The following is a 10,141-nucleotide window of genomic DNA, read 5'->3' on the forward strand; positions in this document are numbered from 1 at the left end:
GAATTTCCTGCCTCCCTAGAGGATGTTCTATTTCTCATCAAGATGAATATTTAGTTGATTTAAAACAACAACTAATCTTTGATCCTGGTATACCTACTGGTATCGACCTATAAAGACAAGTAAATACCCTTTATTACCATTTTCTTTCCTGAGAGCATTTAAAAATGTGGAGATGCTGTATTTTCTATGGGCTAAATTGCTCTTTACTGAAGACCTCAGGAATGGTTTTCTGTGAAGTAAGTTGAGGGAATGTCCTTTATGGAAACCGGGTGGGGGGTTTTCCCTGTGTTTGCTCCTGGTTGGTTTGAGGCCAGCCTCCTATGAATTTTCTTTTATTTTATTGAAAGTTTATTTTATTTTTTTTATACAGCAGGTTCTTATTAGTTATCTATTTTATACATATTCGTGTATACATGTCAATCCCAATCTCCCAGTTCATCCCCCCTACCCCCACCCCCCACCCCACCACCCCACCCCATCCCCACCCCCGCTTTCCCCCCTTGCTGTCCATACTCCTATGAATTTTAAATTGTTCATGACAACAGAAGAAGAAAAAGCTACAGCAGCTGAGACGGCAGATATAGTAGCCATGGAGATAAAAGCGCTGCTTTTTTCCCTCTGGGATGCAAAATTTGTGTTTGAATGTGAATGACATCTTGAGATCAATGCATTTGGTACAGTTCAGTAGTAGAATAAAGAATGGTGTCAGAGATTGGGTAGAAAGATAAGGAAGTGTTCACTTAATGAATGAAGGCTTTTTGGAAGAGGTGGGCCAAAGACGAAGTATTTTGGGAACTAGGGACTAGTCATGTAATCTCTCTGGCCCTTGTCTCCTAAGCCCTAAAGTGAAGGGCTGGGAGGGAAGGACCACTGAAGTGTCCTCCGTTTCTAACATTCTGTAATTCTTTGTTCTAGCCATTTTGGACAGTGTAGGCAAAGAACAGCAGGCAAGATCTAAATAAAAGTCTGAAAGGGGAGATAGCTGTTAAGAATGCAAGCTGGAGCTTCCCTGGTGGCGCAGTGGTTGGGAGTCTGCCTGCCGATGCAGGGGACACAGGTTCGTGCCCCGGTCCAGGAAGATCCCACGTGCCGCGGAGCGGCTGGGCCCGTGAGCCATGGCCGCTGGGTCTGCGCGTCCGGAGCCTGTGCTCCGCAATCGGAGAGGCCACAACAGTAAGAGCCCCGCGTACCGCAAAAAAAAAAAAAAAAAAAAAAAAAAAGAATGCAAGCTGGAGGGACTTCCCTGGTGGTCCAGTAGTTAAGACTCTGCACTTTTCCACTGCAGGGGGTGCAGGTTCAATCCCAGGTCCTGGAACTAAGGTCTCACATGCCGTGCGGCGCAGCCAAAAAACAGAAAGTGAGCTAGGATGGAAGATATGCGCAGAAATGTGAATGGCAGAAAGGGAACATGAATGGTCTGGAATCAGAAGGTTGAATGTAATCCAAAAATATGGTCAGGGTAGTAGGAAAAAGATTTGAAGGCAGCTGGCTGGGTAGTTTGCATTAAGTGAATATTTTCTAGTGTAACATTTTAATTTTCTTAATTGTTTCAAATGTATTTTAACAGCTTTATTAAGATGTAATTCAAATACCATGCAATTGACTCATTTAAAGTATACAGTTCAACGACTTTTAGTATATTCACAGAGCTGTGCATATTTACATCACCACAATCAATTTTAGAATATTTTCATTACCCTAAAAAGAAATGTTGCTCTGCTTAGCCAGTGTCCCCAACTCCTCCCTCTAAGCCCTAGCCAACCACTAATCTACTTTCTGTTGCTATAGATTTGCCTATTCTGAACACTTCATGTAAATGGGATCATACAATATACGGTCCTTTATGACTGCTTCTTTCACCTAGCAGAATGTTTTCAAGGTTTGTCCTTGCTGTACGTATGTCAGTACTTCATTTCTTTTTATTGATGAATAAAAATAAATAAAATAAATAAATAAAATAAAAATCATATAAATGAATAATTATAACAATATGTTGTTTTATTTTTAACATATAAAGATACAATAGTTGTAACAATAATAGTACAACAAAGAGGAGGAGGGAATGGAGCTATTTTATTTATCCATTCATCAGTTGATGGATATTTGGGTTGTTTCTACTTTTTAGCTATTATGAATTATGCTGCTATGAACATTTGTATATAAGTTTTTGTGTGGACATGTTTTCATTTCTCTAAGGTATATACCTAGGAGAGGAATTGCTAGTTTATGAGATAACTATATTCAACTGTTTTAAAAACTGACAGATTGTTTTTCAAGGCGCTGCACCATTTCACATTCCCACCAGCAGTGTATGAAGTTTCCAGTTCCTCCACATCCTCTCTAACACTTGTTATTACCTGTCTTTTTTATTCTAGCCATCCTAGTGGGTGTGAAGGGGTATCTCATTGTGGTTTTGCATTCCCTGATGGCTCATGACGTTGAGCATCTTTATATGTTTTCAGTGGCCATCTGTATATCTTCTTTGGAGAAATATCTATTTAGATCCTTTGCCCATTTTTATTTTTTATTATTTTTTATTATTTTTATTTATTTTTAAATAAATTTATTTATTTACTTTTGGCTGCGTTGTGACTTCGTTGCTTCACCCAGACTTTTTCTAGTTGCGGCAAACAGGGGCTACTCGGGCTTCCCTGGTGGCGCAGTGGTTGAGAGTCCGTAGGCACACGGGCTTCAGTAGTTGTGGCACACAGGCTCAGTAGTTGTGGCACACGGGCTTATTGCTCCGTGGCGTGTGGGATCTTCCCGGACCAGGGCTCGAACCCGTGTCCCCTGCATTGGCAGGCGGATTCCTAACCACTGCACCACCAGGGAAGTCCCCTTTGCCCATTTTTAATTGGGTTATTTGTCTTTTTATTTGAGTTACTTTTTGTGTTATCTTTTTATTTTTAATTGAGTTATTTTATTTATAGATTCTCGACAAAAATCTTAACACTAGACCACCAGGGAACTCCCAGAACCTAGTTTAAATTTATACTAACTCAATTTTAGTGAAATCAAGAAACTTTACTCCTTTATAGCTCCATTCCCTCCTCCTCTTTGTTGTACTATTATTGTTATAACTATTGTATCTTTATATATTAAAAATAAAACAGCATATTGTTATAATTATTTATATGATTTAATGTCTTTTAAAGAAGCTGAGAGAAGAAAGGATAGCAAGTGTAGATAGACTTGAGGATTATTACAAACCCCTTGAGTGAAGAAACCCTCTCTACTTTGCTTCATTATCATATCCCCTGCACCTAGAACAGTGTTTGTCACATAGTAGATGCTCATTTAATATATAAATGAATGAATAATGATCTCCATACAGACAATCAATGAAGTCCCAGAGAGAGACAGTCCCAATAAGATGTAGAGATGAGTAATGAAGAGATTAAGATTAAGAGAATAAGGTTGCGTGAGTTGTGTGTATTGGGGGAGAGGTAATAATCATAATGAGAAGAAGTGAGAGTGTCTTTCTTATTCAGTGCCATATGTGTCTGAGGCTTAACACGGTGTTGGCACATAGCAGATGCTCAATAAATGTTGAATGAATGAATGATGCATCCTATGGCTGGTGCAGATCTTGGAGGATGAGGCAAGAGAGTTTCAGTCTTAGAATTCCCTGTGTTGGGACTTCCCTGGTGGTCCAGTGGTTAAGACTCTGTGCTCCAAATGCAGGGGGCCCAGGTTCGATCCCTGGTCAGGGAACTAGATCCCGTTTGCCGCAACTAAGATCCCGCCTGCCGCACCTAAGACCTGGCGCAGCCAAATAAATAAAATATTTTTTTTTAAAAAAAGAAGAAGTCCCTGTGTTCCCCAAATGAATACGATCTCTGTCTCTTCTCAGTGCCTCTGGCTCTAAACTGGTGCTTCTCCTGGGGTCTCACCTTGTGTCCCACATCCCCACTGGACTGCCTGGACCACCTGCTCCCTTTGTGGGTCCTAAGCAGGATGTCCAATTACTGAAGGATGAGAAGTGTAAGCCTATTGGTTAAGACTGAGCAGAGGGAAGACAGAATAAATTTATCATTAACCAAGCTGGTAGGGTGGAGGGTGGGCAGTGAGAAGGGGAAGAAGAAAATTATTAGTGATTGGCGGAGGCAACTGAGAGAAAACCTGTGATCTTCTACATTTGTATACTCATTCATTCACCCACAACATTTATTGAAAGCTTGCATAGAACAAAGTGTTCAGCTTTCCTTATGCCAATTATTAAGTCCTAGACATAAAAAATTACTGTATTGTAAAAACATTCTGGAAATAACTATATAGCCCGCTGTGGTGGTGAAGATGAGCCCTGAGACTGGAGCCTCCCTGCCTGGGCTTGAATCCTGGATGGGTGGAGTCGCCTGGCCTCCCTTTCTGTAAAACCGAGAATTCATGTAAGGATTAAATGGTTAATACACATAAAGCACCTAGAATAGTGCCCACCCCATCGTATGTATTATATTATGTAAGAGCTAACTATTATTATTGATGTAATAATTGTTATCAAACAAAGACTAGAATAGTTGAGATTATCAGTAAATTTCAATAAAATTTTAGACTTCCCATTTTCCATACTACATATCTATCTAGGCTTCTCCTTAGTAGCAGCCAATTATGTATATATGTATTTATTTATTTTACAGCTTGAGCGAATGAGAAGCAACAACTCTCTTCTTATATATATTTATTTCATTTTGTTTTGTGGTTACTGTGGTAAAGAGCTGTTTTCTACCTCTGAAAAATCAGCTTTACTCCAGAGGTTACCAGAACAGAGAGGAGCCCCCTGGATGGATAATTCAGAGGGCAGGAAAGCAGTTGCTTTTCTTTCAAATTAGGTTGATCTGAATGAATTCCTGCCTGAGATTTCAAAGCCATGGCAGATCAATGGACTCAGGAATCAAAGATACCAAAGGTGATGTTTCTAATGTAAATGTATGAGCCATTCAAAACACTAATTAATGACTGTTCCTAGCTGGTTGTATCATGTAAAAGAACAGCGTCATGAAAGATTCTTTTTTAAGGTTTAAAAAAAAATCTTTAGATTAGAAACATACAGTAGAAAGGTTGGATGTTTATTTCCATCGCTGAATGCAAGAACCACCCCTTCCCCCCTACTCCCCTATTCCCCATAAGTGTTCCATAACCCACTTGCATTGCTTGGACCCTTAAAGTTCACTTGTACAATTAAGATTTGTCTTACTGTAGAACTGCAGGGTCCCTCCCAGTCAGTTTTCTCAGTTGAAGCATAGAGCACACTTTAAACACCGAACATTGGTACCCAATGTGCTTATCTCAGCAGCAGATCGCCTATTTTAAGTCAGGCATGCACAGTGAGTGTCCAGGTCGTTGGAGCCTTAGTAAACTCATCATGTGGAGAGGGGGATTTTGGCACATAATAGGTGTTTAATAAATGTTTGCTAAATGAATGAATGATGGTGGTGATGGTGAGCTGAAAGTACATTTATCATAAATAGGAGTCTTATCTAGATTTTCCATCCTGAATGATCCCAGACAAGTCATTTAACCGGATCATTTCATGCCTTGGTTTCCATGTCTTTAAAAGAAAGTATTGATATAATTAGTGGTTTTAAGAGTAGACTAGAGCTATGTTAATTCAAAATAATTACACTGAAGACTTATACTGCCAAACTCACCTGGTTACAGCAAGGAGCAGGGAAGCAGTCTAAACATCAGGTTATACATTTGTCAACACAGTCTTACACTGGTCGTCAGGAAAGTGAGCACTCGCTCTTATTTGGCCTGAGGCGCCTTCCAGGGAGGGATGCTATCAGGTAAAACAAATAACAGTGGATATGCAGCTACACAATTATTTATCCTCATTAACTATCCAAAGTAAGAGGAAGAAATAACACATTTAAGTAAAATGACCATATTATATATCATCCAAACAATGACACTTTTTTTTTTTTTTGCGGTACGCGGGCCTCTCACTGTTGTGGCCTCTCCCATTGCGGAGCACAGGCTCCGGACATGCAGACTCAGCGGCCATGGCTCACGGGCCCAGCCGCTCCGCGGCATGTGGGATCTTCCCGGACCGGGGCACAAACCCGTGTCCCCTGCATCGGCAGCGGACTCTCAACCACTGCGCCACCAGGGAAGCCCCAATGACACTTTTGAGAATAAAAAAAGGAGGTAATATTAATCACATTGGGAAACGCATGGACAGTATTAGGCAAACCAGAATGTACAGTCAGCCTGGGTCTATGCCATGTCCAGAAGCAGTCTCAAGTGTTCAGGATCAATTTTGCCCTTTTTTAACTAACTAAAAATTTTCCCTTCCTGACCCCACCGTTTGCCTGTGATAGAACTCTCAATCCTCTTAAGATCTCCGGTAGATCACTTGTAGCTTCAGCTTTATTTGCTAGTTACAGCATCTGTGTTTCTCATTATAAAATCATTAGCATTACCTAGGCAACTAAGAATGAGGCATATGCCTTCTGCTCCATTTGGTGAAATTCTTCCTCTGTTTTTAGCTAATTTCCTTATGTGAGTGTTCTACTGTTATTCACACCTTATTTTGTCTGATTTTCTACAGGTCCTGGTGCCCTGTACACATTCTCCTAAATTTGCTGACGACACATTTCAGTTTTACTAGTGAATCTTGATAACTTTTCTTCCTCCTATAAGATAGATTTCCCCTCTAACTAGCACTGCCCACTCAATAGTCGTAGGATATTGACACCTCAGCTGGCTGTACCCGCTAGAATATCCATGTATTCTGGTGGAAAAGAGCCAGGTCTTTTATACATTTGCTCAACAAATATTTAATTGAGCTCTTATTGTGTGCCAAATACTGTTTAGAGTCCTGGATATATAATCTAGTCTGTGATCTGTCTGCTGGTTTTCTTAATGGTATCTTTTGATACCCGTAAATTTTAAATGCTGATGAAGTCAAACTTATCAAATTTTTTTTCCCTCTTACTGTTTGTGGTTTTTGTATCCAGTCCAAAAAACTTGCCCTACTTCGAAGTCCTGGAGATATACTTCTAGAAGCTTTATGGTGTTAGGTTTTATGTTTAAGTCAATGACATATCTCAGATTAATTTTTGTGCCTGGTGTGGGATAAAGGTCAAGGTTCAACTTTTATTTACACAGACATCCAGTAGATCCAGCCCCATTTGTTAAAAAAGACTTGCCTTTCCCCACTGAATTGGCTTGGCGCCTTGGTAGAAAATCAATTGACCGTATATATGGGTCAATTCCTGGACTCTCTTTTGACTTTGGTCTATCCTTACACACTGTCTCAATTACTGTAGCTCTTATGAGTATAGTCCGTATAAGTCAAATATGATCACTACCCTGAAGGAGCTTACAATCTGATTTATGAGAGAGACAGTCAACGTAGAAGTCATAATAGTACAAAGAGGTGGAGAAAATCACAGTGCTAGCCACAGATGTTGGAACTACAAAAGAGAACTCCACCTGGTTTAGGTGTGTAGGTACACAAGCCACCTGAAAGAGGTAACACCTAAAATGATCCTTAAGGGATCAGTAGGAATTTGCAGAGGAGTAGGCCTGGTGCCCTCCAGTAAGAGTGAGAAGACCAGTGCGGCTGGGTGGAGTGAGTGAGGTGGAGATTGGAAGAGATGACATCAAAGAAGAAGGGGATCACATTGGGCTGAGCCTTGAAGGCCATTTTAAGGGTCTTAGCTTTTACTCTGAGTGAGAAGGGAAGCCATCCAAGGGTTTTGAGTAGAGAAGTGACATGATCTGACGTCTTTTAGAAGGATCTTCCTGGATGCTCTGTTTGAAACAGACGATGTCTGAGCTGGTCTCCAAGCTTCTATCTTACCTGGCTGGTGGGTGCCAGATAAAACAGAAGCTCTGAGACCAGCTGCAGAGACTGTAACTATAATCCAATCAAAAGCTGTTGGTGGCTTGGACTCAATGGTAATACTGGGATGACTGTGGTTTGGGTAATAATGGGGTAAAGGGATTGTGTTCTGGATATATTTTGAAAATAGAGCCAGTGAGATCTGCTGACAGATTGAACATGAGATATAAGATAAAAAGAGGAGTCCAGGTTTTTGGCTTTAGCTAGAAGGATGTGTTGCCAGTCCCCAATATGTGAGAGCAAGTCTGGAGAAGAAAGTCAGAAGCTTGGTTTTCCTACTTTAGAGTAAATATGAGAGATTGCTACCCAAAGTACGAGCCATTTCCCCTACAGAGAAACCAGGTGGAGATAAAGTCATCATTTGAGTCGTCAAGCCCAGTGTGAGCAGCACTGTCCTAGGTGGTGGGGAACCTAGGGGAATGGACGTGACCCCCGCAAGCGGACCCTGCTTTTGAGGAGAGCTGCTAGGGGGCTTGATTCACACAAATGAAATGGAAGAAATGTGAAGTCAAGGACCAGACTGTGGATACAGATCTCAGGTGCCACAGGAGAGTGGCAGTGTGGTCAGGAGTACTTAAAGTATGCTTCTAGAAGGAAATGGGAAAGGAGCCATCTTCACAGGTTGGGGAAAACTTAGAGAGGAAAAGTCAAAACTGTGGCGCTAAGCAGGAACCACTAGAGACACAGATATTCTAGGCCTGGCTGGAAGGGTTGTCAGAAGTATTTTAAAAATTTGGTTCCTGGCACATAGTAGGCACTTGAGAAAGGATAGCTAGTAGTACGTGTTATATGGGGGGAATAATGGAGATAAAATTATGAGTCAAACTTCCTGAGTTCAGCCCCACCCCTATGTCAACACCTACTCCTTTGATGCCCTTTGCCCTTTCTCCCTTCCTAGGTTGTCTTCTAATACCTCTATTAGAAACCTTCAAATCTGGCTTTCTGAATTGTTTGTGAGGGGAAAAAGGAATTCGACTATCCTATTTCAGCAGGTTCATTCAGGCTTATGGGGTTTTAATCATCTCACTTGTGTGAAGACTATGAAGGTCCAGAGGGGGGCAATGTGACTCTTGGACTTCAGGAGGGCTTTCTTTTCCTACAAATGCTTTGGAATTCATCCCCTTGTCCCCTGCCACCAGCACCCCTCACGTACCTCCACTGCTGGGTAACTATTTAAGAATCCTCAGATGTGTTTCTTGTAGGATGTAAAGGGATCACTTATGATGGATGGGAGGATCTTAGTAAAGGTTTCAAATTTTACTTGAAATTTGAATTTTTTATGATGGTGAAAGTAAGAGCTTTTATTCTGAAATGCTGCCCTCCTCCATGACCGTAGCACTGCAGCCCTCCTGCCATGATAGACTTTCTTGAGTTCTGCTCAAAGAGAAAAAAATGTTTTTTCGAACACCCCCTATGGCCATCACTCAAACGTTGCTCCTGCTTCTTAGTGAACACACTACATTAGAGTTGAAGAAAGTTATAAGGCAGCAGAAGAGCAGTGTCTGCTTTGACTTGCAAATATTTTTAATCCCTTAAAAATAAACCACGAGCTGCAAAGAGGCATGAGTGTTCCTGTACTGTGTTTCCTAAATTAGTTATTCCTGAGGAGATGTAGAATACATTTTGTTTTTCTGCTCAGGGCCACCTGCTTGTGATTCAACCCATGGTTTCATTCTGTACCTTAATGCCATTCCTTATTTGTATGGAGGCAACCATGCTCCCTCAGAAGAGCTGGGAAGATCTGTGTTTTGGAAATGAATTATAACTGAGATTCATATCTTTATGGGGAAGGGCCTGAGTTTCTGCCATGTTGCTTCTGGAACTTGACCCCATTCTCTTCCTCATGTGTTTGAAATTCCTGGTTTCACATGTTGTAAGGTTAACTTAAATATACAATCTCCACGCTCCTGGAGCTAACAGTCAAGACATTAAGGGCAACTTTCTTAATTTCAGTTGGCCTTAGTTTTGTTTTTCGTTTTAATCTGTGAAAAGGAAGTGACAGTACCTTACCTCACAGGGTTGTCATGTCATTCATCCATTCATTCACTTATTCATCCATTTCACTGTTGTCTGTTGTAAAATACCTAGCATTATAAAATTACAAACATTATATTTTTGATCTAGTAGACTTTAACAAATTTTAAAATTGCATTATAGAAAAATTTAATACAGATACAAAAATGGTGCAAAGAACGTTATAAACCTCCACGTGCTCATCACCCAACTTCAAAAATGATCAATTCAGGGCTTCCCTGGTGGCACAGTGGTTGAGAGTCCGCCTGCCGATGCAGG

The 10,141-nt window shown here is 40.8% G+C and overlaps 1 non-coding gene across 1 annotated transcript; it reads left to right on the forward strand.

Annotated features, from left to right (window-relative positions):
• The first annotated feature begins 3,641 nt into the window (after positions 1–3,641).
• TRNAW-CCA (transfer RNA tryptophan (anticodon CCA)) lies at positions 3,642–3,714 on the forward strand. The gene has a single exon. It is a non-coding gene; the product is annotated as a tRNA-Trp (tRNA).
• The last annotated feature ends 6,427 nt before the right edge of the window (positions 3,715–10,141 follow it).

The sequence above is a fragment of the Delphinapterus leucas genome, chromosome 3, assembly GCF_059928025.1.
Source record: "Delphinapterus leucas isolate spDelLeu-1000000601 "Yukka" chromosome 3, BTC_Dleu_Yukka2, whole genome shotgun sequence".
NCBI lineage: Eukaryota > Metazoa > Chordata > Mammalia > Artiodactyla > Monodontidae > Delphinapterus > Delphinapterus leucas.